The sequence below is a fragment of the Ambystoma mexicanum genome, chromosome 12 (genome assembly GCF_040938575.1).
Source record: "Ambystoma mexicanum isolate Mex_15411 chromosome 12, UKY_AmexF1_1, whole genome shotgun sequence".
NCBI lineage: Eukaryota > Metazoa > Chordata > Amphibia > Caudata > Ambystomatidae > Ambystoma > Ambystoma mexicanum.
The window spans coordinates 38,012,702-38,039,725 of record NC_090936.1 but is presented as its reverse complement, the minus strand read 5'-3'; the positions used below and the strand labels follow the sequence as shown (position 1 = coordinate 38,039,725).

Sequence of the window (27,024 nt, the reverse complement as noted above, 5' to 3'; positions counted from 1 at the left end):
TCCAAATGTCCCTAGAAAAGTGGGGCCTGCAGACTTTGGCTCTTCGGATGTATTTGACTACAACTCCCATCAGCCCTAGCCAGGATATTCAATGGTGACGAACCATGGGACCCTTTGAAAGACCTTACTATAGATGGCGATGAGTAAGGGCAGACAAGAAATTGGCCGCCCTGAACCACTGGTGCAATTTAGGGCCCTCTTTTTACATTGAGGCTGCAGAGGTATCAAGAGACCCAATCAGATCTGCAGCATTTTGACAAGCATTGGAGATAAGAAGGCCACCTCCTTATTCAGAATACTTCTTAGGACGCCTGGATAAGGTCATTAACATGAGCCTCTCCCATCTGTCTGTCTATAATGGCAGCACATACCAGTGGGGTTTGTCCATACTGGCAGCACATACCAGTGGGGTTTGTCCATACTGGCAGCACATACCAGTGGAGTTCAGATTCTCCATTTACACTTGGTGGCATGCCTTTACAAAGGCCTTCATTCTCTCTCTGTTGTTGGGTTCACTTAGAGGATGGATTATGATAATATGTCAACAGGGAAAAATCAAAAAGCGCAGCACCTTTGACGGTCAACATTGTGATGTTTCTCAGAGGTACGGGTTCTGCTTCAGGGTTTGGGAGCAACCAAAAATAGCATGTGGTAGCCGACTAAGCGCATTGAAAGGCACGTGCCAAGGTTTGGGACATGTGAGGCTTCGAGACAGAGAAATGACAGAATGTCAGAGTGAGAGGAAACAAACGAGGGGCATCGGAGCCAGCACCTAAACGAGGCTTTTGATGGCCACTTATCAAATCTCCAAGAAATCGCAGACATTGCCACAAATATTTAGGCATGACCAATCTGCAAAGCACAGAGGGGCCGGTGTTCAGCTCAATGGAAGCAAAGCCAAGTTCAGAACAGGTGACATTCTATTATGCCATCAGTGCTGGAAAGAAGTCCTCTTCAGAATATTAACTCTTGCCCAGGCTTTCGGGCTTTGGAAAAACAGAAAACAGATGGCCAGGTGAAAGGACCAACTTTGACATGTTCATCGGTGCCCTTTAGATTGTGGACTCGGACACCCCCACTCACTAAATGTTCTTGAATTTCTAGATGCTAAAAGCTATGCACGCATTTGCTTATTCCTAAATATACTCAAGGTTTCTATAGCAGACCCCTCTGATTATGGGGGCGGCTGAGAGGGTGCAGGGGATAATGGCCACAGGATGAGCGTAGGATTAGAAGAGGTCTACATGCCCGTGAGGAAGCGAGCTGGCAAGAATGAGGACTCCGCACAGAGTTGCTCATCCTCTGCTCTTTCGGCCCAAGCTTCGCCCCAGGAAGCATTCTTCCACACCCCCTTTCCACTGCATATCTTAACTTATGGGGTGCTGAACGATGCCCGCTCAAGGATCCCCGAGTCTCTTGGGGCCTCCAGAGGATCTGCTTGGGCAGCAGTCGTATCCGCATCTCAAACAACCCACAACAGCACATTGCGGTGCGGGTATGTCCACGCGTTCCTCCACTGCTGAAAATGGAGGTCCGCGGCCGTAGCCGCCCTCGCCTCTTTGGCAACCACATTGGAGATATCCTTTTCACACGCTTCTCAGAGTACTTACCCATCATAAAATCAGATCAGTGTTTAACGCACTCATTGTTGACCTATGAGTTCATGTGTCTAGCCATGATGCAGATTTGATTCTGTGCAAAAAGGTGAGTGGCTTCTACACCACCAGAAAGCCGCCCGGAACACCTTGGCCAGTGAATGTCTGTACTCCCTTCAGGTCCACTCTGCTACTACCTTGGAGACGGTCCCATGTGAATTCCCAAACTTCTAGTTGAATGAGGCCAGTATCAATATAAAAGTGTTTGTTATAAAGACATGTAACCTCTTCTGCCCTGGCGTGCGGATTACGGAGCGCGTTCTCCAGTGTCACCCCCCGCACCTGTTTTTCTTTAGCCGCTTCATCATTCCATCTAGTTTTACTAGACTGCCTGTGAACGTCCCAGGCAGATCCAGAAGATGACATTCAGCTTCCATCCACGCCGCATGAAAACGGAGCGTGCATGTTGGGCACCTTCAGGGCTCGCAAAAAGTGTTTCAGTTATTGCTTATTTGTATTGTTTTGTGTCATTACTGTCAAGTCATGGGGGTGGCTGTTTGCATAATTTAGAGCATTTGCAGTCTTTTTTCTAATTTTTGCAGAGGGAACAAACAGGGGAGTCTGTTTTTCATGTCATTGATACGTTACAAACTCATGCATGACACGCTACGTCATTGAGATGCATTCATCATGTGCAGGGGGCACGCGCTGTGCACGTCAGATCTTCACACGACAGCGGCCCACATTGGTTTGTAAGGCCCCAGCTTGGATCGAGATGTTCTGTGTGTTATTTTGTTTGTTTTAAGTTAGGGTGAATGTTTATGCGTCTTTGAGTCACAATACTTGATCTTAAATGAAGGGAAGCCCTTTTCTGTTTCCATGCTACAGGGTTTGTCCTACCCGGAAACACGTCATGATGGCAACCGTTCTGCTTCCAGGCAGTTAGTAACAATCTAGGCTAGCTGTAATGCTCACATGTGATCAAGGCAGCAATTGAGTAACAGGGCGTTTAGGTTGAGATAGAAACATTTAAGCCCAGTGTGATGTGTGTCCCTCCCACGTCTATTACCCTTTTTAAGGGATGTGTCTCTCCCATGTATATTGCCCTTTTAAAATGGGCCATAACGGTGCCAGGCCCCAAGCTAACAAAAGGGGCGACTGCAGGCACGTGCATCAGAACAGCTGCACACTCCAACTATGGAACTCCTGTTGTCTCCGTCTCTCATTGTGGGCCTGCAGGTCCCTGCTGGTCTGGGCCCCCCAGACTAGCCTGGTGCTCTGGGTCCAGCCCAGGCACCCACCAACCATCCAGGATGTTACAGGCATCCATGGTGCTACGGCACCTAGGCTGTGCCCCACAGCCTCACAGGGCCCTGCCCTGCAACGAGCAACAACAACGGCCAGCACCAGTGAGGCCGGCTGCGCGACCACCGCCGGCCCCACAATACCCTTGTGCCTGTAGAATATGCATTCAAGCCTGGCCTCACACAGAGCATGTATACATCATGCTGCAATTATAATAGCATTTCTTGTAGTTTGCCTGGCTTCATCGAAGGCCAATTAGATGTTACCGTTACAGACATGCCAGAATGTCCCATTCCAGTCTGAAAATCCTGCTCCAGTCCTGGTTTTTACTTTTCCACGGTGAGGCTTGTTATCCAGGGTTTACAATGGGGAAAATCTGAGACTACAAGAACCAAAATGCACATTAAAAATTCAAGACTGGAGTTGCATCTCCCAAATGGAATTGCGCATGTTGTCATTAATGTCATTACCCAACTTGCCTGGTACTCAACATATTGAGCACAGGAGAATTACCGGTTGAGACGCTCCAGTGCAGGTGATCTCAGCAGCCAGCCCTTAACTCACTGAGCTATTGCTCCGGGTAATCGAATGAGTAGTTGGTATAAACCCAGGGCATGCTATGAATCATGTATCAAAAGTGTGCCCACAGGAAGGAACCTGGGCTACAGTTGAAAGGATAAGGAGATTTAATCGCTATGCGCTTTAAATTAAACGTAAAGCGCCTTGACAGTTTGTCAAACGTTGTGATTACAGCTGTAAGCACTGTATTTCCTAGATATAACTGATGGCACGCGGGTAAAAGGCTCCCCCTCAGGAGACTGGCTGCTTCTGGGAGAAAGCGGTAAAAGAATTCACTCGTTTGTTGTCTTTTCTGCTATTAGCATTTTATTAAATGATAACGGGGATGTTCATTGCTCTAAAACAGAATAATCATGTTTTATAAATGATGATTCCCGGGCCTTAAAACGTGGATTTATGGTCAACTCGCGGCTACTGGGAAGATGACACATCCGAAGGGTATTTTGTGTAGGAAAGTGGCGGCCATGCTGGGAAGGCAATTGACATTGTTTACGCCCCCTTTCGCAACAAACCACCGAGCGAGCATGAACATAGAAAGGGGAACGTGTTGCGTGCCAGTAACTTTTACATGGCCCGGAGTTCAGCCGCAATAAAATGGACGACTTGTATGTACAAATGAAACACACAGCTCGGATTCAGGCCATCAAACACACAATTACCTAATTAGGTGGTGTTTTGTTGTTGGTCGCTCTGTGAGGTCCCGAAAGCTGTACCAAAAACAAGTTGAAAGATGCAGAGCGAGGGATAAAGTGAGGGCAGAACATACCCTGTGCACACGTGAAATGTACAAGGGCCTAGATTGCGACATGGACAGCACATCTATGTAGCGGCAGCCTGACTCTCCTGCACGCGGGGCTACTCTGAGAGTTGCATGGCACGACTTGCACCTTTGCTCGTCGCATTGCCCAACCAGCGTGAACTGCCTCCATCTTGTACCGCCATTCTAAGGAGGGTTTCAGGACGCTCTCCTCTGAAGAAAAATTGGAACTAATACCGCCAAATGGTTAAAATGCAAAGTAAATTATGTGTGTGTGTACGGATTAAAAAGTCAAAGAACTTTAAATATAACCCAACATCTATTTGATAACAGTGAGAAAAATACATTGCGGGAGCTTGATACATTCTATACTATCAACCAGGGCTGACCTTAGCAGCAGCAGTACCCCGGGCAGCAGAACCAAAATGTGGTGCACCCCCCCACCCCACGTGCCCCTGGTCATGTGGGGTGGGGGCACATTTTTCAATGAGTGCTAATGCAAAATCATCAGTGGCCTATTGCTGTTAAATGCGCCCCACTCCTGATTGCAGGGCGCATTTAATTTCTGTAGGGCACCTTCTCCCACCGCACCAGCTAAGGGGACCTTGAAAGACTCCCCCATGCTGACATGGAGGGGGGGCTAATGGCGCTCTGGGCGGGCATCCAGGCAGCCCAGCCCTATGACCGGCTTTTCTCTCTTGGAAGATGATTGAAAGAGAAAGAGTGTGGGGGAGTGAGAGGGAAAGATCGTGGGGGAATGTAAGAGGCACAGAAAAGCAGGCACCATCAATCTTAATGTACAGATGTAGCACTTGAGGCAACCCAGAGGTTCATCAAAATGCCAAAGGTGCCTATCGAGGAGCGGGCACTTGTAGTCTGCAAAGTTACGACTAGTGGGTTGTGGCGAAGGAATTCACAGGTGGAGCGTGTTAATGGGAGTGGACCTCAGAAAGTGAATATCTCCTAGTCCTGGTTCTAACCTTCAAAGTGACCTCAATTGTCCTATATACAGTAAATGGTGGCAAAGTGGCAACAGCTTACAACAGATCACAGTGCTGATGGGTGTGAGCAAGGAGATCACAGTGCTGATGGGTGTAAGGATATCACTGTGCTGATGGGTGTAAGGAGATCACGGTGCTGATGGGTGTGAGTAAGGAGATCACAATGCTGATGGGTTTGAGTAAGGAGATCACGGTGCTGAATGGTGGGATTGGGGATATCACAGTGCTGATGGGTGTGAGTAAGGAGATCACGGTGCTGATGGGTGTGAGTAAGGAGATCACGGTGCTGATGGGTGTGAGCAAGGAGATCACAGTGCTGATGGGTGTGAGCAAGGAGATCACGGTGCTGAAGGGTGTGAGTAAGGATATCACAGTGCTGATGGGTGTGAGCAAGGAGATCACGGTGCTGAAGGGTGTGAGTAAGGATATCACAGTGCTGATGGGTGTGAGCAAGGAGATCACGGTGCTGAAGGGTGTGAGTAAGGATATCACAGTGCTGATGGGTGTGAGCAAGGAGATCACGGTGCTGAAGGGTGTGAGTAAGGATATCACAGTGCTGATGGGTGTGAGCAAGGAGATCACGGTGCTGAAGGGTGTGAGTAAGGATATCACGGTGCTGATAGGTGTGAGCAAGGAGATCACGGTGCTGAAGGGTGTGAGTAAGGATATCACAGTGCTGATGGGTGTGAGCAAGGAGATCACAGTGCTGATGGGTGTGAGTAAGGAGATCACAGTGCTGATGGGTGTAAGGACATCAAAGTGCTGATGGGTGTGAGTAAGGAGATCACAGTGCTGATGGGTGTGAGTAAGGAGATCACGGTGCTGATGGATGTGAGTAAGGAGATCACGGTGCTGATGGGTGTGAGTAAGGATATCACAGTGCTGATGGGTGTGAGTAAGGAGATCACGGTGCTGATGGGTGTGAGTAAGGAGATCACAGTGCTGATGGGTGTGAGCAAGGAGATCACAGTGCTGAAGGGTGTGAGTAAGGAGATCACAGTGCTGATGGGTGTGAGTAAGGAGATCACAGTGCTGATGGGTGTAAGGACATCAAAGTGATGATGGGTGTGAGTAAGGAGATCACGGTGCTGATGGGTGTGAGTAAGGAGATCATGGTGCTGAAGGGTGTGAGTAAGGAGATCACAGTGCTGATGGGTGTGAGTAAGGAGATCAGTGCTGATGGGTGTGAGTAAGGAGATCACGGTGCTGAAGGGTGGGAGTAGGGATATCACAGTGCTGATGGGTGTGAGTAAGAGATCACGGTGCTGATGGGTGTGAGTAAGGAGATCACGGTGCTGATGGGTGTGTTAAGGAGATCACGGTGCTGATAGGTGGGAGTAAGGAGATCACGGTGTTGATGGGTGTGAGTAAGGAGATCACGGTGCTGATGGGTGTGAGTAAGGAGATCACAATGCTGATGGGTGTGAGTAAGGAGATCACAGTGCTGAAGGATGGGAGTAAGGATATCACTGTGCTGATGGGTGTGAGTTAGGAGATCACGGTGCTGATGGGTGGGAGTAAGATCACTGTGCTGATGGGTGTGAGTAAGGAGATCACAGTGCTGATGGGTGTGAGTAAGGAGATCACTGTGCTGATGGGTGTGAGTAAGGAGATCACGGTGCTGAAGGGTAGGAGTAAGGATATCACTATGCTGATGGGTGTGAGTAAGGAGATCACGGTGCTGAAGGGTGGGAGTAAGGATATCACTGTGCTGATGGGTGTAAGGAGATCACGGTGCTGATGGGTGTGAGTAAGGAGATCACAGTGCTGATGGGTTTGAGTAAGGAGATCACGGTGCTGAATGGTGGGAGTGGGGATATCACAGTGCTGATGGGTGTGAGTAAGGAGATCACAGTGCTGAAGGGTGGGAGTAAGGAGATCACGGTGCTGAAGGGTGGGAGTAAGGAGATCACTGTGCTGATGGGTGTGAGTAAGGAGATCACGGTGCTGAAGGGTGGGAGTAAGGATATCACTGTGCTGATGGGTATAAGGAGATCACGGTGCTGATGGGTGTGAGTAAGGAGATCACGGTGCTGAAGGGTAGGAGTAAGAAGATCACGGTGCTGATGGGTGTGAGTAAGGAGAACATGGTGCTGATGGGTGTGAGTAAGGAGATCACGGTGCTGATGGGTGTGAGTAAGGAGATCACAGTGCTGATGGGTGTGAGTAAGGAGATCACAGTGCTGAAGGGTGGGGGTAAGGATATCACGGTGCTGATGGGTGTGAGTAAGGAGAACATGGTGCTGATGGGTGTGAGTAAGGAGATCACGGTGCTGAAGGGTGGGAGTAAGAAGATCACGGTGCTGATGGGTGTGAGTAAGGAGAACATGGTGCTGATGGGTGTGAGTAAGGAGATCACGGTGCTGATGGGTGTGAGTAAGGAGATCACGGTGCTGATGGATGTGAGTAAGGAGGACATGGTGCTGATGGGTGTGAGTAAGGAGATCACGGTGCTCATGGGTGTGAGTAAGGAGATCATGGTGCTGATGGGTGTGAGTAAGGATATCACAGTGCTGATGTGTGTTAAATGTTAATGTTAAATGTTAAAGGTATTTGTACCACGCACCGTCACCAACAGAATTGGTCCCCAGGCGCTCTGGCGGATCTGTAAATGATAAGGTGGGTTGGGGTGGGTTAGTAAGGTGAAGAGGGAGTAGGATAGTGAGAGGAGTGGTGTTCTGTTGGCAGCTTCAACTCGGTATACTGCAGATGCTGAGCTTTGATGCGGGTATCGGGTCTGTCATAGCCCGTGTGTGCTGTTGGTCCGGTTTATGTGTTATTGCAGTGTTGTGAATTGCGTGTGACTTGTTGTGCGAGAGATGGTTGTGTGAGTTTGAGTGAGATAAGTATGCAAAGTTTGAGCTTATATTGGTTAGTGGGTTACCTGACCTTTGGCATGCTAGCCTTTGCAGTTCTTTCCCAGTGTGGCACCAGTTGACCCCCACAACTCTATCTGGATGCGGCATGGGCCAATGTCCAGAATTCTATCTGGGTGTGGGCAAGCCAACATTCACAGTCCCGTCCAGATGCGGCACAAGCTAGCGTCCAGAAATCTGTCCAGGTGTGGGCACGCTATCATCCACAACCCCATCTGGATGCTGCGCAGGCTTGTGTTCACAATTCAAGTGTGGCACACGCAAATATTCAAGTTTCATCTAGGCGCGGCCTTGCTATCCTTCAATCAATCCCATCTAGATGCGACGCAGGCCAGTGTCCACAATTCTAGGTGTGGCCTGTGCTAGTCTTCAGGTTTCGCATAGGTGCGGGCATGCTAACGCTCGAAGTCCTATCTAGATGCAACACATGCTTATATTTCACAAATCTATCTAGGTGTGGGTATGTTGGCATTCAGCTTTCACCTAGATGCGGGCATGCCAACACTCATGGTCCTACCTAGATGCGATGCAGGCTGACATTCTCAATTCTGTCCAAATGTAGACATGTTAACATTCACAACTCCATCTAAGGGCGGGCATGCTAGCATTCAAAGTCCCCTCTAGATGCGACGCAGGCCAATGTCCACAACTCCATCCAAGTGTGGCCATGCTAATATTCTCAATTCTATCTAAATGCGTCTGCCGGTCTGGATATGGTGTGTCCGGTACGTGCGAGTGGGCGAGTCACTTGAGGGCTTTCGTCTGTGTCTAAGTATGTGTTCAGTCTCTGGAGCCTTCCTTTTGTGGCTATTTTCCATGATATCTTCTGCTCTGTCGGGTGGTTAGTTCTTTGGTTTGAGTGTTTGTCCAGATTGAGAGTGGCCGGGATTGGAGTTATTTTCATCGTTGTTTTAATGTCTGCGCATTTTGGTGCGTATCAGTTGTGGTTACCCTGTGAAGAGCCATGATTTGAGGAGTTTCCTGAATGCTAGGGGGTTTGTTGTGTTCCGTATATTCTTAGGTAGGTCATTCCAGGTTTTGGGTGCCTGGTGGGAGAAAGAGGATCCTCCGAGTTTTTTTCTGTTGTAGGGTTTTGGTTCCAGGCGTATGTCGGTGCTTGATCTTAGTGTTCTTGTCGATTGATGTAGGCGTAGTTTGTCGCTTAGGAATTCTGCACCTTGTTTGTGGATTGCTCTGTGCGTGATGCACATGGACTTGAACTTTATTAGTTGTTTTAGTGGTAGCCAGTGTAGTATTTTTAGCGCGGGTGTGATGTGTTCTCTTCGGGGTAGCTTGAGGAGGAGTCTGGCTTCTGCATTTTGTATGTGTTGCAGTGTTTTTAAAAGTCGTTCGGGCATGCCCAGGTATAGGCTGTTGGCATAGTCTACTCTGGACATGATCAGAGCGATGATGGTAAGTGTTTTGTTGGCGAACGACAGGAACGGTAGGATCCTTTTTGCTGCTCGCAGGAGGAAGAAACATTTCTTGATTACCGAGTTTACTTGTGGCTCCAGAGTGAGGTTGTTATCCATTAGGACCCCTAGGCTTTTTACAGTTGATGATGGTTCTGGTGTGGTGCCGAGCTCTCTTGGCCAGGGGATGTAGTTTATGTCTCCTCCCTTTTTTGAAACAATCATTGTGCCTCATTACGACCCAGGCGGTAAGTTACCGCCTGGGCCGTGACTTTACCACCATGGCGTAAACTACGTTTACGTCATGGTGGTTGGCGGACTTACCGCCCCATTCCGACCTTGGCGGGGCGGTAAGTCCCCAATCCCCATTTACCCTTCCCCATTCCTATTTTTGCCCCATATGGCATAATGGGAGTGGGGAAGGCGTTAATTACGCCACCGTAAATTACAGTGGCGTAATTAACTCCATGGTCCCTTAGCGCCATGGATTTTAACACCTGCTAAAAGCAGGTGTTAAGTCCACCATGGCGCTAAGGGACCTCGTACTCAGGCGGTAAGGGTCGGCGCTGTTAACGCCGCCGTAAAACCCTTACCGCCTGAGTCGTAATTTTGCCTGGGTTGATTTTGAGATGGTTGAGGTTCATCCAGTTGAATATGTCACGAAGGCAATTCTCTAGTGTGGTGTTTTCTTCTCTGGTTTCTTGTATGTTGAAGATTATTTGAGTATCGTCGGCGTAGTTGTAGCATGTGAGGCCGTGTTTTTGATGACTTTGATTAGTAGGTACATGTAGATGTTGAATAGCAGCGGGGAGAAGGATGAGACTTGTGGTACTCCACACATGGATTATCTGGGTTTGGATTTAAAAGGTTTCATCCATACTGTTTCTGTTCTGTTTGTTAGGAAGGATTTGATCCATAGTAGGGCAGTGTCTGTTATCCCTAGTCCTTCTAATCTATTTATGAGGATGGTGTGGTTGACAGTGTCGAAAGCTGCAGACAGATCAAGGAGAATCAGGGCGGTACTGTTGTCCGAGTCTGCATTTGTTTTTAGGTTGTCCCATATTGAGAGGAGTGCTGATTCTGTTCCTCTCATGGGTCTGAAACCAACGTGTGCCTGGTCTAGTAGGCAGTGCTCTTCTATGAATTCTTGGGTTGTTTGTTAGACGTACGTTTCTAGCAGTTTGGCTATGTAAGGTATGTTGGAGATGGGTCTATAGTTAGATAAGTCCTCTACGTTTCCGGTTGTGTCTTTGCGTAGCGGCTTGATGTAGGCTGATTTGAAGGCCTGTGGTACTTTACCTGTTGAGATTGAGAGGTTGAGGAGGTTCCTGTGGTATTCCATGGGGGTTCCTTGTTTGAGAATTGTTTTGTATATGTCCGGGGGGCGGGGGTCTCCAGGAGAGCCTGATTTGTTGCTTTGGTTTACCAGTTTGACGAAAGCCTCAACTGATATTTCTGGGAAGTTTCGTAGCTTGTTTGCTTGTTCCTCGTCGGTGTTGGTGGGGTTTGTGCTGTGATCGCTTGGTCTGTTTTGAATGGTGTGTTGGATGGAGGTTATTTTGTTTTTGAAGTGGTCTCCAAGGTCCTCGCAGAGTTTCATCGATGGAATTGGCGTGTTGTTGCAGCCCGGTGGGTTTTTTATTTCGTTTATGATTTTGAATAGTTCTTTCTGGGCGTTTGGTGCTCTGAAGATTTGGTTGTCGTAATGTTTCCTCTTCGCTTTTTGTTTTTCCTTTTTATATGAGCGGATCTGTTGTAGGAATTTCAATTTGTTTGCGGAGGTGTTGATGGTCCTCCATTCAGATTCTAGTTTTCGTTTTTTTCTTTTCATGGCGTTGAGTAGTGGGGTGAACCACTTTGCTGTGGTTTTCTTACGTGATGGGGTGAAGGGCTTTTCTTTGGCGATGTTGTCTAGGGTTGTTGTGATCCAGGTATGAAGTAGGGCAACTTTTTTGTCTAGATCTGCTTCTTCCATGGTTGATGCTTGTGGTTTGCTGAGTTCTAGGAGTTCGGTTAGGTTGAAGTTTTTTATGGTTCTCCAATTTCTTTTCGTCATGATGGGTCGTTTTTCTTGTTGCTTTTTTGTTGGAGCGGTCGTTGTGATTATGAATGGAATGATGAGGTGGTCGCTCCAAAGTATTTGAATTGGGGGTGCCGTGGTGATGAGATCATTGTTGGTGAAGATTGTGTCAAGTGTGTGCCGTGCTGAGTGGGTTGCTCCTTTGACTAGTTGTTTTAGGTTCATGGATGCTAGTTGGGCAGTTAGGGATTTTTGTGTGGTTGTGGTTTCTTCGTTGAACCAGATGTTGAAATCTCTGAGGATGATCAGATGATTGTACTTGATGGCTAGGGTGGTGATTGCTTCCGTGAAAGCGTCTATGAAGGTCGCGTCGTAGGTTGGTGGTCTGTATATCAGTATGAATTTCAGGTTAGTTTTGGGGTTTACTGAAAGTCGTAGTATTAAGGATTTGCATTTCTCGATGTTTAGAGGATCTTCCATTTTGATGGCCAGTTGTTCCTTGTGGATGATCGCTAGTCCCCCCTCTTTTGGATTTTCTGTTTGTTTGGATGCATTTGAAGTCTTCAGGCAGGCAGTTGTTGAGGGTGATCTTGTAGTTGTCGTCTAGCCATGTTTCGGTTATAAATAGGATGTCTACGCCTCCTTCTGAAAGGAGGCCGTATATTTCAGTTGAGTGTTTGGACATTGACCTTGCGTTTATTAGGTAGCAGTGGATTCTCTGGGTGAGATTTTGTTTTGAGGTTATTTGTTGTTCAAGTTTGTAGTTGTCTGTTCGTGGTGTTTCCGCGTTGATGTCGGTAGGATGAAGAACGGCGACAGCTGCTTCTTCATTGAAGCGGTCCAGTAGGTTGGTAACAGGGCTGATTATTCTTGGTGTTTCTGCTGTGATGCTGTTCGGGTGAAGATCAGCGGTGGTTTCTTCATTGAGTCCGATTCTTGGGTGGGAGGTGGCATTGCTGGTTGTCAGTGCTTCGCCGTATTGTGCGGGATGTAGTGGAAAACAACGTTGTTCTGTTCTTGTGATGTAAGGTGTGATGGGGTCAGAGCCCTCCCAGTCTCTTGTTGAGTGCTCGCATCGTTTTTCCACATGTTTCAGGAAATTCTTTGCATGTTTTGGGGTTTCCGTGTTGGGGTGTTGGTGTACCGTGGTTGTTGCGAGGTAAGGTGTGAGGTATAAGGATTTTTCTCTTGTAGATTTTGTTCCAGTTATGGCTGTGTTGGGCGTGTTTCCTTCCAGTGGGGCTGATTCTTGTGGGTTATGTCGGTGCTGTGTGTTCGCGTTCTCTTTCTCTGTGTCCTTTTCTGGGTCAGGCCATTTTCCAGTTTAAATGCAGGCGTAGTAAGGTAGTTGGTCCTCTATGCTATGTTGTGCAGTCGCAGTGCCCTCGGTTTTTCCTTCTCTGGATGCGCTGGGGTGTTCTCTGGCTCAGTGTTGCTTTCCTGTCGATGGGTAGGGTGTGTTTCCTAAGGGTGCGCTGTCGGGGGGGGGAGGGGGTTAGGGTGTTAACGGTCGGTTGGAATGGGATTTGACTGAGTTAGGTTGTGGTGGGTTTCCGGGATTGATGAGAGTACTGAGCTAAGCGCAGTTAGATTATTTGAGAGACTTGTATAGTGGGAGGGAGTCCTATTAGTGCAATTTAAACATGACACAATGCAGTTTGGAGGCAGAACCCCTGCTAGGTTTGAGAAACATGTATAGTGGGAGAGAGGCCTATCAGTGCAATCTAGACATCATACAAAGCAATTTGGAGATAGGGCCCCAGCTAAACTTGAGACCTGCGTAGTGGGAGAGAGGCCTATCAATGCAATCTAGAACATCATACAATGGAAATTTTGGGGACAGAGCCCCAGCTGAATTTGAGAGGCCGGTATAGTGGGAGAGAGGCCTATCAATGCAGTCCAGAACATCAGACAATGCAATTTGGGGACAGAACCCCAGCTAGATTTGAGAGATCTGTATAGTGGGGGAGAGGCCTATCAAATATGCGATTTGGGGACAGAACCCCAGCTAAATTTGAGCGACCTGTATAGCAGGAGAGAGGCTTATCAGTGCAATCTAGAACATCATACAATGCAATTTGGTGACAGAACCCTAGCTAAACTTGAGAGACCTGTGTAGTGGGAGATAGGCCCATCAATGGAATCTAAACATCATACAATGCAATCGTCTTCTTTACTTTTGGTTCGGCAAGTGGCTTGGAGTCTGGGGCAGAGTAGTTGCTCCACTCCTGACCCAGGCCACTCCTACCTTACTGATCCTTGTAGATGCTAGTTACGGCCGGCCACTGCTTACCCTGCAGACACCGGTTGACACTTCTTGGAGCCGCCTCAGTCGGAGCCGCCCTTGGCCCTAGTGCTCCAATCAGGGCTCGGGGGCAGGATGGGAGGCGGGAGGCCTGGGATGTGGAAGGGGAGCTGGGATGAAGGTGGCGGGCTGGGGAGGGAAGCGGGCCTGGCCGCGGGTCTTCCTTTCCTTGTTGGGTGGGTGGCGGGGGGTCTGGGGCCTTACCTGGTTGTGGCGAGGGATGAGCCGAGTGACTCTGTGGGTCTGGAGACCTGGGCACACACACGGAGCTAAGCTCCAATCGGGGCTCGGGGGCGGGATGGGAGGCGGGAGGGCTGGGATGTGGAAGGGGAGCTGGGATGGAGGTGGCGGGCTGGGGAGGGAAGCGGGCCTGGCCGCGGGTGTTCCTTTCCTTTTTGGGTGGGTGGCGGGGTGTCTGGGGCCTTACCTGGTTCTGGCGAGGGATGAGCCGAGTGGCTCTGTGGGTCTGGGGGCATGGGCACACACACGGAGCTAAGCTCCAATCAGGGGTCGGCGGCGGGATTGGGAGGCGGGAGGGCTGGGATGTGGAAGGGGAGCTGGGATGGAGGTGGCGGGCTGGGGAGGGAAGCGGGCCTGGCTGCAGGTGTTCCTTTCCTTGTTGGGTGGGTGGCGGGGTGTCTGGGGCCTTACCTGGTTGTGGCGAGGGATGAGCCGAGTGGTGTGAGTAAGGAGATCACGGTGCTGATGGGTGTGAGTAAGGAGATCACAGTGCTGATAGGTGTGAGTAAGGAGATCACAGTGCTGATGGGTGTGAGTAAGGAGATCACAGTGCTGATGGGTGTGAGTAAGGAGATCAGAGTGCTGATGGGTGTGAGTAAGGAGATCACGGTGCTGATGGGTGTGAGTAAGGAGATCACGGTGCTGATGGGTGTGAGTAAGGAGATCACAGTGCTGATGGGTGTGAGTAAGGAGATCACAGTGCTGATGGGTGTGAGTAAGGAGATCACAGTGCTGATGGGTGTAAAGAGATCACAGTGCTGATGGGTGTGAGTAAGGAGATCACAGTGCTGATGGGTGTGAGTAAGGAGATCACAGTGCTGATGGGTGTAAGGAGATCACAGTGCTGATGGGTGTAAGGAGATCACAGTGCTGATGGGTGTGAGTAAGGAGATCACAGTGCTGATGGGTGTGAGTAAGGAGATCACAGTGCTGATGGGTGCGAGTAAGGATGGCAGCTGTGAACTGGATAATCCTGGAAGTCAAGCAGCGTAGCAGCGTCTGTCTGACCTGCTAGGATTGTGAACGTGAGGCGTTGGGGTGCCACTGAAGATACACCTCTCCTTGAGGGAGGATTCAGGGGGGGGGGTCCAACATGTTCCTGCTGCAAACCTCAGCCACTGCAGGAGCAGAGGCATAGGGTTCAGGTCCTGCAACTAATGCCTTCTTTTTCCTAAATCTCCTCCACCGTCTTCTAAGCAGGGATTGCATTTTTATTCAGATCCAAATTCAGATGGCGACGACCAAGGGCCACTACTTTCAATCATCCCAGACCTTGTCCACTTGAGAAAAAAGCTCAAGGCGTTTTATCTGCTGGCTGTCCATTTTAACTACGATCAAATTGGGCACTGGTGCTGCCCCACACACTTCTGCATCCGTAGACCCATCTAAGAGGTGCCAAGGATTTCCTGTGTTTTTTTCCCCTTGATCTATATCAGGGTCTGTAACCTTTGCTCTCCAGATGTTTTGGATTGCAAATCCCATTATCCCTTTCCATGAACTATGCTGGCTAGGGCTGATGGGAGTTGTAGTCCAACCTATCTAGAGAGCCAAAGGTTGCAGGCGCCTGAGCTATACAATCATCAATATAACTTGAGATATGTTCAAAACGCCTACATATTTATTTACAGAGACACAACCCTGTTATAGCTGCCAACACTGTGGGAGTGTTATAAAGGGTAATGAAATCACCCACCGGCAAACCGGAAAAAAGATAACATTAAAACATTAATGTACCTGTGACTCGGTCAACGTGATTTTTGCACAGAAAGGGCCTTGTGGGCTGGCCTATGTGGGCATGACAACGAGGAAGTCAAAGGTCTGTTAGAGCGAGCACAAATCACATATTTGTACAGGGAACTTAACATCTCCGGTAGCTATGCATTACTAGGAGGCAAGACACAGTGTGGCGCAAATAAAATGTGCCATTCTGGAAGAAGTAACGATGCTAAGAAGGGGAGGGGACAGAAATAGAATACTTATGCAAAAAGAAGTTGTGGATTGACCACTTGGATTGTGTATCACCAAGAGGGATGAATATGGAATGCGTTGTGATGTGTTTCATTTGAAAGGGAATTGGTGACAGAATGTGAGCAGGCTTGTCCTGTGAGAAACATTTCGCAGAGGGTGACTGGTTAAACTAGACTGTGAGCAGGTGTGAGAAAGCTGAGGGTATTCTCACTCCTACTCCCCTGGGATCTTCTTCTCAGGTGGCCAGGGAAGGCCATCACTTTTGGATCCTGACCCTGGGGGTGGACAAGCAAGGGAGGATCACCTGGGTGCAGGGTCCTTGGGGATTGGGAGTGAGGTACCAGCAGGTGGGACGTGGTATCCCCCTTCACTTTAGAAAGTCAACTCAACTTCCCCCAAGCCTTCCAGGGCTATTACAAATCATCCCTTTCATTTCCCCAACTGTGCCCTTTAACAGTACTGGAACGAGGATGAGGCGACTAGGAGTAATGACTACTTACAACTCATGTGTCCACTTTAACGCTGAGATGAGGAAGATACCTGCTAGAAGTCAAAGAGGTCAGGCATGTTCTCTTAATCAATGTCAGGCAGACTTGGACAATGGTGCACACCTGCAGCCCATTGAAGGACCACAGGTGTATAAAGGGAGAAGCCAAGAAGTGAGTAGAGAGAGAGACCTGGCGAGCTATCGAGACAGAGATCAACAGGAGACCCTGGAAGACTGGAGGCAGCCGTGGTGGGACCCGAAGTGGAGCCGGGATGCCGTCTTACATCCCCATGCCATGGGAACCCTAAAGTGAAAGTGGGAGCAGAGCTGCAGCGAGGCCAGAGTGAAGAGGGCGCTGTGTCCGTCCTTGCGGAAGCAGCAGGGCCGCCTGCACCAGCCAAGCTCCAGTTAGCAGGCGAGCGGGGCTCGCAGAAGCAGAAGCAGCAACCAGAGCAGAGGAGAAAAGCCACGAGTATCGCCAGAGGAGGAAGCGGATGACCAGTGAGTGCTGGGAAGACACCCAGAGACCGGGGCACCCGAGCGGGCTGCACAAGCATAGAGCAGTATTGAAGGAATACATGCTTCAGTCACAAATGCTTCTGTGTTGTTAAATGGAGGTAAATATCGCGCAGCATAGTAATTCCCCATATTGAATAAAGAACTGAAAACAGTAACAAAGCAAGAAAAATTAAAGACTTTAATTACAGAGTTCAAGTCAACTTTGAGAAACCATTTGTTTATTGCACAACAAACTGATTAAACCCTAAAACTATACTTAAAAGATGGTAAACTATGCACTGGAAAGAAGCCAAGCATGAGAGAAGGAAAAAGGTGACCAGAAGCAAAGTGTGAATAAGACCCTGAAATACAGTGATACATTGAATGTATATAGAACAAAGATGCCACAAAGCTTCTCACCCTCCCTGCGTTGGAGCGCGTCGAAACGTGTGTTAAGTGTAAATGACCAATAAATGAATAAATAAGGACTGGCTCAGAGATTTGAGATTTGAAGGGCAATCTTAGAGGCGGACACAAGTACTCCAGGTCAATAAAACTCAAAAATAGGGCAAGATATTGAGGAGCTATGTGTGAGCAAGAGAGCTAAGGGTTTCTGGTTGCGTGACCTGTGATGGGTGGACTGTGTGGTATGACAACTGCGCGTAGACCAGAGAACCCCAACGTGTCAAACCGGAGCCAGATAAATGTGCAAAGTGTCAAGCAGGAAATCCTTCATTGTCGCATTTAAAGAATTGTTGGAAACTACCTTGAGGACAGAGCCCCAAGACCACTTCTTTTGTGGTAACAGTCAGTCAGAATACTTTTATTCGGTAAAAGAACCTTCAAGTTACAATATAAAAGATGAACACATAAAAGCATGAATAAAAAAATAAATAAATAAAGAAGCAGTTCACATTATCGATTTTCCACATATAAAACAATGAATATTGTAAAAAGACTACAGAGTAAAAACAGAAGGGGAGTCAAGCTCGCAACCTTGATTAAAACCCATTTCTCATTTCACGGCCTGAAATGTCTTCTCAATAACCAGGTCCTATAGCTATAGCGAGATGTTGCACAAATCACTAAAGTGGACGAGGGATAGGTTGAAAACAACATAGCAGAATGCAAAGCGCATTTGCCAGCGTCTCTAAGAACCGGTTTTAGATTCAAACGTCGTCCGCCTATTGATTTTTCACATAACGGAAAGACATGTGGGACAGTTTCTTTTGACTGCCGACACGTGGGACATCAATTAGATGCTACAAGGTGCCACGCATAAGTCAATGTGGCAACAGGAAAAATGCCCAACTTCCGGCGAGTGTACAGGGATCGCTGGAATGAAAGAGACATACCATCTAAATAAGACTTAAAATCAGGATCGTCACTGTTCATGATATATACAGGACCGAATTTGGACTCGGTAACTTCTGCAAGAAGATAGTCCATAGCTTGAACAGTGCTTTTGGCTCGAATCAGATCCGAGCGACAGCAGTCCCTGGGTTTGCTACACAGCATGCCATATCGAGGCAATATAACATAGACTCTTTTACCCCCACTTAGAGGCACGAGATAGGTCAAAGTTCCCTGCATGTCTCCAGACCTGGTTGGCACCAAACCCTGATCCAGTAGAATGCTGGATTAATCATCGCCTGTCCACCGACAAAAGTAATACCATATTCCAAAAGGGCCGGGCAGAGGGAGCAATCTTGGGGACTAATAAACGTTGTTGTAAGAATGGAGTTTCTTTCAAAATGAGTTTCCCAATCTTCACATAACCCCCAAAGTGCTGACCCATACAATACAGCGGGGAGGACTTGTTTGCTATAAAGGTCCAAGAAGGGGGACACAGCACCACTGCCATGCCTGAAAACATTGGACCTAATGGTGCCACTTAGTTTAGCCAGGTAACTACTGCCCTGTCCACCAGGACCACCCGGCCAGGATACCCCCAAGTTATCCAAGTGTGCCACCTGTTCAATCTTTGGGCGGTAGGGGCTGTACACCGCTGATGGTGATTTGCCATCATTCAGATTTTAACACACCTCAGTGCTTTTAGAAAGAGAAATTGACATTTTTCTAGACCTTGTGATAATTGATACATTGAACTTGGGGACAGGAACCCCGAGAATTTCTGATGAGAGCTGTTGCAACTATATTGCACTTGGGGAAGGGACACTGAGAAAGGTGAGGAACTGTCAGACTTTAAGTCCGAGAGAAGGTATCTTGAGAACTGTTGTGAACTTGTTTATACTTGGGGAAGGGGAGCTGAAGAAGAAGCCCCGAGCTGGAAATTTCTCAGAACCTTACTTTTGGAACACTGTTCAGTTTATGGTGGACATCTCTACGCATTGTTTTGCTTGAGGTGTGAGGGCAAGCATAGTTTTTGGACACAGACAGACTTTTAAGTTGAACTTACTGACATGGACTGTCCTTAGTTTCTTTAGGTAGGGAAATCCCACCTTAGCATAGGGCAAGTTAGGCCTTGCACTACCCTGACATTTGAGTAAATGAAGGCAAGTCCCTGAATGCTCACACCAGAGAGAATACAACCCACTAGGGAACAAAGGCCCAAGTCGATCTTGTAAGGATAACAAGTTTTAATCCCATACAGAGATGAGCGCAAACGCAAATAACTCTGCTGCCAAGAACGTTCAGCCGAATAGTAGTACAGGCAGAATCTTATAAAGAAAAACATTTTCACATATGACTCAACATATACAGTAGAAATCCGCACAGATGGTTGGTGTGCGCCTATACATGATCCGCCTGCTCCATCTGAAATGCCAGGTCATTGGTTCCAGCCCAGTCTGTCTGTCTTCCATCACGTGCGTGCTGCGGTGATCATCTTCTCAGGGCGAAGGTCAAAGAACAAAGTAACTACATTGCTACTTTGTCATTATACTGTGCATCTGACAGATGTTATGGCTGGGTTAGGATGTTCTCGGGCACTCTAACCTTCACACACACATTTCACTCACTCCCTTCCGTGCCATCCAGCTCCAAGGTCCCTTCCCTTGTTTTGAACTATAATGTATCCCTCCCAGCGCCTTGCAATACAAATCACACGATTGTAATTCAAAAACCCGCAATGTCCGCACTCTTTGAACATTCAGGACTTGTTACTCTTAGGGTTGCTGGCCAGAGGGCACCTGGTGCCATGGAATTCCGGGGTCTTAGGGCTTAGTCACTTATACAAGCTATAACTCCTAATCGCCTCGGGATGGGCCGGGTCATACTTTGGCAGTGTGAGATAACATGCACACCAGCCACCGGACTCTGCTCGCGGCCTTGTAGGGCACATTCCTCTTGAGTCTTTGCAACACTGTTAGAACAATGAACAGGCGTTGTGGTGGTTGGGGGTGTGGCTCATCCTCCTGGCAGCTCGGGCATGGCTGGAGATTTCCCTTGTCTCGTAATATTGGCCTAGTGCATGCAATGACGCATTCGCCATGCAGGCCTTGTCTCTTAACTACCGTTACTAACGGTTTATAGACATAATTTCGAAATCAAAAATTTCAAAAGTCAAAAAGTCGACAAAAATAATGTCGAAAAAAATAATGTCGAATTTATTTTTTATGACGTTTTTTTTTCGAAATGGGGGGGTTCCCCCCCAACCCCCGTTTTTTCTTTTTTTTTTTGTTTTTACCTATTTTTTTTATATAAACTAGAGCCCAAAAAAAATATCGTAAAAAAATAATAATTCGACATTTTTTTTTTCGACATTTTTGATTCGACTTTTTTGACATTCGAAATTTTGTATTCGATATTATGACTGGACACCGTTACTAACATATACACAAAAATAGCAATCTTGCTCGTGCCCTGCGCTACACTATGTGAGTTGATTATATTTGATTATATTGAAGTGGGGTCCTGTATATTGTGCGGTGGTCCGCTCACCGCCCCCCCCCTGTTCCATCATAGTGCTTTGAATGCATCTCGCCTCACTCTAAAGCGCGTAGGGGGTGGGACGGGTCTGCTCCCTTCCCAACATTAATATAAGTATTTCTGTTAAATATTGAAGCTGTCGTCTGTGTCATACTTGATGCCTTCACAGAGTGCATCACGATTGTGAACTGGGATGTCCTGGAAGGGACGCAGTGTGGTTATTATGAGATGGATGATTTGTGATAAAGGGCTTGACACTGAGAATCGAAAGTGAATCGAAGGGTTGCCAATTCATGTTGGAGTTAGTACACATCAAGAATCATGTCAATATGAATGCACACCATTTGCGTGTCAATTATTCACTCGCAGAGCGGTTCAAGGGGTGTCAATTGATGCTGGAGTCATTACACATTAAGCGCATCACGTATGGGTGGGTTATTCATTTGTGAAATCCGGCGCTTACATTTTCCATAATGTAATTACCCCTGTGCAAGAATTGTCCTCGATGGAGATTTATAGATGACAAAGAATGATTAGAACACAGAGGCTGCTATGAGTAATTCCTATCTGAACTAGTGAAACCATTACCATTCCAATATGGCGTCCACAGGATATGATTTACGTTTGGGTACTGATGGATGTGGCAGTGCAGCACCTGACCGACTCGCCGCAATGATGCCACTCATGCCGTATCCACGCACCGCTATGTAATGTATTTTTAACAATGGCGAGTGAGCTCACCATGAAATATTGCCTCAAATGGGGATAGTAAGCGGCTATTGAAGGCCGCATGTAAATAATGATGTATTTACAGTTGACAATATGGTGTATGAGAGAAAGAATTATTGTGAGGCAAATAAGAGAGCACACTAAGGGAGGTGTGGATTGACTGCAGAAGATGGAGTCCGATACGCATAGAAAAAACCACAAGCTTTGGTACGCTCAACATGGCTGCCACGGAATGAATGCAGCAGAGGGAGTCAGATACGCATGGAAAAAACCTCAAGCTTTGGTATGCTCAACATGGCCGCCACGTTTTGAACAGAGCCGCGGTGCTGTTACAGCGAGAACGTGGGTTGGGGTGTATAGGGATGTTACGTTAGACAAGCGCACAGTATCTGACGGATTCATTCGGTCGGGCACTGTTGCGCCTGGTGGAATAAGACCCTTACAGTAGGTTTGAAGAAGAGGGGAGGGAAAACCAGCTGAATAATACTAAGGGAACTGACTTGAAGGATCTGTTGTGTTGTTACAGATGGAACTGTGTAAACGGAGGAATATTTAAGTAGAAAGGGGCTCTGGTGGGGTGGGGTACCTTTTTGATTTTCTGGTCCATATAGGGCTTTTGGCATATATCCATATCGAACAGATGCCCATATGTGTTTTTTGATTTATTTATAGAAATAGAACATTATATCCTCAGTAAAGGTCAGTGTGAGGAGAGTCATAGGAGCACCAGAGGTGTTTGACTACAACTCTATGCGTTTTTTTAGGTGAAAATTGAGAAATGTGAATATTTGTATATCAGAAGACCAGTGAACATGCACTGAGGAGGGATTTGTGGTCCAGAACGCGTTGGCAATACTGGCAGAAATGGAAAGTGGCATCGATAGACGCATTCCTGTGAACTGTTTTCGGTTTGTTGAAAGAAACAGCAAAACACCAACAGTGTATTTGGGAAACGCCCGCGACAAATTGAGGTCAAGGAATTATGTGTGTCATTGTTTTTGTTGGTTAAACGAATAATGGTGCTTTGTATGTACGCACACACCCAAAAAAGTCCCCTTTTCAGTAATCCTTATCATGAAAGGATGAATATCGTGTGTTGAAAACAATGACGTGAGTCCTTTTTTTTTACTTATAAAGTTTAACTTTTTAATTTGACGGAAAGTATGACTAAGAAAACACAGGGGGGTTAGCTCCATTGGGGCGCACTGGGGTTACTAACTGGCAACAGTTGGTGATTTTCCGAGATTTTCTGCTAACCCAGAGAGTGAGATTGCCAAAGACACCCCTCGGTTGACATTAAAACCAATTATCCCTATTTTTCAGAGGCACGTATGTGGGAGGTTTTGTGCCTCTTCAATTCACACCCTCTAAAAATCTTAACAACTTTGCTCCAATTAAATCCCTCTTGCTCAGGATTATCTGTTTATGCGTTATTGTGTGTGGGTGCCTTGTAAATCCCCTTCCCATCCTGGTTCCAATAATTGTGCATTGTTATCGCACATGAGTTTTGGTCCAAACCCAAAGGCTTTTGAAGGGATGCTTTGCAATGTTATCATTTCAGGTTTTTTTGCTTCTACAATACATCAATCATTTTGAATGTTTACAACTCTTTTTACTCTCTTAATATCGATTTGTGAAGATGGGGCAAAGCTCTGGCGGGGTGAGGCTTTAGCCCCACTACTAATCCATCTTTGAGGCTTAGAATCCTCAATTAATGACAATGAGAAGTGCAGTCGTCAAGCCGCCAAGTCACCCAGGGTGCATCACCATTGCAAACACAAAGAGGACATCCCAGATGGAAGCGGTACTGCTCCAGAAAACAGGATTTCTTTAATATGCACAGACTTGGGGTATCCACGTTCAAACGTATTGTTTAAAATATTGTAGGTGGGACGCACCATGCAAAAACCGGTGCACGCCCTTGTTTTTCGACCGGTTTCGGCTGGCTATTTATTTACAGGCATTCATCAGGAAACCGGTCACTCTAAATCATCCCAGCAAACAAAAGTCCTGCTGATAGCTGAATACTCTCCCAAAAAGGACCTCTGATCAGAGTACACCCCTTTTGTATTACGTAGCACAAGAGTCTTGCCAGTTATGCGCAGAAAGGGTTGCAAAGAGAGGTTCTCACTACTTTAGTTTTGCAACCAAATTCTCTACATGTTTAGAAGGTGTTTATTCATCCGATGATAATTGTAACAGAGCTATCGGGACACAAATTACAAACACTTGGTGATGTGGCCCTTCTATATCCAAGCTGTACTTATCAGAGCCCCATATTACACCCACCGAGTGCCTGCTGTTCTGATGCACATACTCTGTACCGCGATCACTTACCTGTCACCTGTTTCATGGGGATGTGTCGGGTGATGTGCCGGGGGCTGCACGGTCACTTAGTGTCATATGCCATGCAGCTCTGCCACCTTGTTCCAGTGTGTGATCGCACAGCCTCCGGTTCTCGGTCACATTGCTCTGAAAGCTGATGGTGTTGCTTGCGCCCCGGTAACGTTCACATCTGGACTCGTCGGTCTGGGATGTGAGGGCCCTCCTCATCGGCCATGTTTTGATTTTTCCCTGATTTGAATTCAAAATGGCGGACGTAAATGGGCACGTGGCTAAAGATTGCATATCCCATGTGTTTACAAAAGTGAGTGCACACAGAGAATATCAATCCTCAATGGGCACCTAATCAATTCTTAACTGAGAAATGAAGATATTTTTATGTCATTGTTGGATTGATTTATTCTTACATCAGGTATTCTTCTAGGCACAAGAATATTGTAATATCTGGGAGACGGGTATCTCGATGAATCCCCCATGCCACCAATTGCATATTGGCGTCCCATTATAGGTAATCCATCTGTGTTATCGGCCTCATCATGTCTCCCAGTCAACACCCTACTGTCGGGTGACCAGATTTCCAAAAGAAAAAAACCGGGACGGCCACAAACCTAAAAGAAGGACTGCCATGGCAGACCCTCCTGCCCCCCTTCTTCCTGTATGTGCATGCAATATTTCCAGGATCGAACTGCCACCCTGCAAATAAACTGTGCACTTTTTAAGGTGAGCATGTCACTAACAAAGGAGCTTTTGCTCTTAGTAATATTTTATGCTTTCTTATCTATTTGGTTTCTTAACCAGTTTGTGTGGCACAAACTGGTAAGGCGTATGTATGGTGGATATGTGAAAGGTTGGGTGTTCAAACCCAGCCTGGGATGTCAGAGGGGTGCAATGTAAAATATGTTAATTCATCTGATGTTTGCTTCCTGGACAGGGATCCTCATTTTGCCAAAAACTGGAACGTGTTTTTTAAGTAAAAAACACCCTTAGGATGGGAAACAGAGGGCCTAGTTGCAGTATAATCGGGACGTCTGGTCACCCTACCCTACTGTGACTAGATCTTGATGTCATTGGCAGACAGGGCAGTGCTCGTATCAAGCGACCAACAGTCAGTCCCATTCTATCTCTTTATTCCGACCCTGTCCAGCTGTGCCCAATCTGAAAATCCAACTGTCTTCTCTGAAAACAAGAAGACATTCAGTATTTCCTCCACATTTCAGCATCTGTGGCTGGTGGATTACTCCCCACCTGAAGCCATCTGGGCCATGTTGTGTCTTTTGAAGTGTTTTCCTATCCTCATTTTAATTGGCCTGGATCCAATGCTGACCAATTGTAGATCACATGGTCATGTGATGAAGTAAACAATGTTAACTCAATTGCATCTAAGGGGCGGAAAGTCCTGGATCAAGCTCTCTGGACCTCTGTGGACAAGCAGGGTACACCGTTTGCAGAGGCATTCTGCCCGCTGGGGGGAGATGTTGAATGGAGGCTGTTTTGGAGGTGTGTATTCCATGAATCAAGCAGACTCTTGGGTTTTTAGCAAATTTGAAATCAAACGAGGCTAGAAGCACTTGCTTCTCACCCATATTTAGAAATGTGGGAATCCTTTAAACACTGTTAGCAAAAGGTGAACACAGTAACATACATGAGAAGGTCTCCCCCTTTCTGTCTGGGGGGTGATTCAGAAAGTACTGGTCCAGAGGATATATCTGGCTCTTCTGAGGAATTTTCTAGGGTTTCACTGGCTGCGTAAACATGTGGATAGCTGGGATGTCAAATTGTCATGTTGTAATGTGCAGCAGTTTCCCTTAAAGCAGAAGAACATCCCAAAAGGCAAATACCCCTACAATGTTCTTGGACGATAACTCCCATACAGTAGGAGGGAATTGCAGTCCCTTGGCACCCTAAATACTGTCATGGTTAATTAGTCACTTTGTGGGGTGTGTATGTACCAAAGGAACCTGCTTTATTGGTTAAACCACTCATAAAAGTGTATCAATGCAACTTCACCTCCTTTCCAAAACATCGATATGTCGTCTATTTAGGGGATCCTAACATAGATATGTCTATCTAGGGGACCCCGACATAGATATGTCGTCTATCTAGGAGACCCCCACAGAGATTTTATTTTTCCCTATGGCTCCATTCCACCAGCCGACAGGTGATCAGCCGATGGTGTCTGTGATGCGCTATGGGCGCTGCGCGCCATTGTCGCACCACTGATGCGCCGCTCCCGCGTGATTGACAGTATTTTGTATTTCAAGTAGTCGGAAAAGGGCAGTGTATATCATGGTTCAACTAGCTGTATGCCCCGTCAGTCCTCGCAACACAGCGACCATCCTGTAGACAGAAAATGCCACTTCGGCCCGAGTGACCTTCTTTTATATGCTCCCTATACAAGTTCCTCTCTGAATAGATACACTGTAGTTTTAATTGGCCGCATTCCACTAGTGTTGCATCTCTAGGGTCAACTCCTCGGTCTTAATTAGAGGACTAGTTATACCTTGTTCTTGACACTATTAGGGTACATCATTTTTTTGTTAGGTCACGTGATAAGACCACATCCCCCTTTGAGTTGAGTGCAAAGGTAATGTAGTCTGACAGCGGCTCACGAGCAGTGCGCCACCTCATAAATTGACATTTAAAGCATTGCATTATATTTGAGTTGATGCTCCATACCTATTTGTTTTGGTTTCCCACAACAGCTTATTAACCTTCCCCTACTGTTTATCAGCTGTTTGTCTCTTCCCCTCGTCATCTCCCTCCTCACTGCCTCTTTTAAATTGCTTTTCTTGTCTGCTTATTACACGGCTACCATCTCCTCATACTATAATGCTGCTACATTTGCATGTTGCGCATGCAGCGTCGTGGCATTATTTGTCACTCGCCGCTATGGTCCACCCGGTCTCCCTCTTCAATCCTAATTACTTTACCGACTAATAGTAGCAGCAGAGGTTGCACCTGTGCCAGTTTCAGTACTGTAATAACAGGTGTTGTTAAAAAAAGAATCTTGTCACTTCA

The 27,024-nt window shown here is 47.1% G+C and overlaps 1 protein-coding gene across 1 annotated transcript in view; it reads left to right on the top strand.

Annotated features, from left to right (window-relative positions):
• The window catches only part of MDFIC (MyoD family inhibitor domain containing), a 139,411-nt gene that overhangs the window by 34,718 nt on the left and 77,669 nt on the right, over positions 1 to 27,024 (top strand). The window lies entirely within an intron of this gene.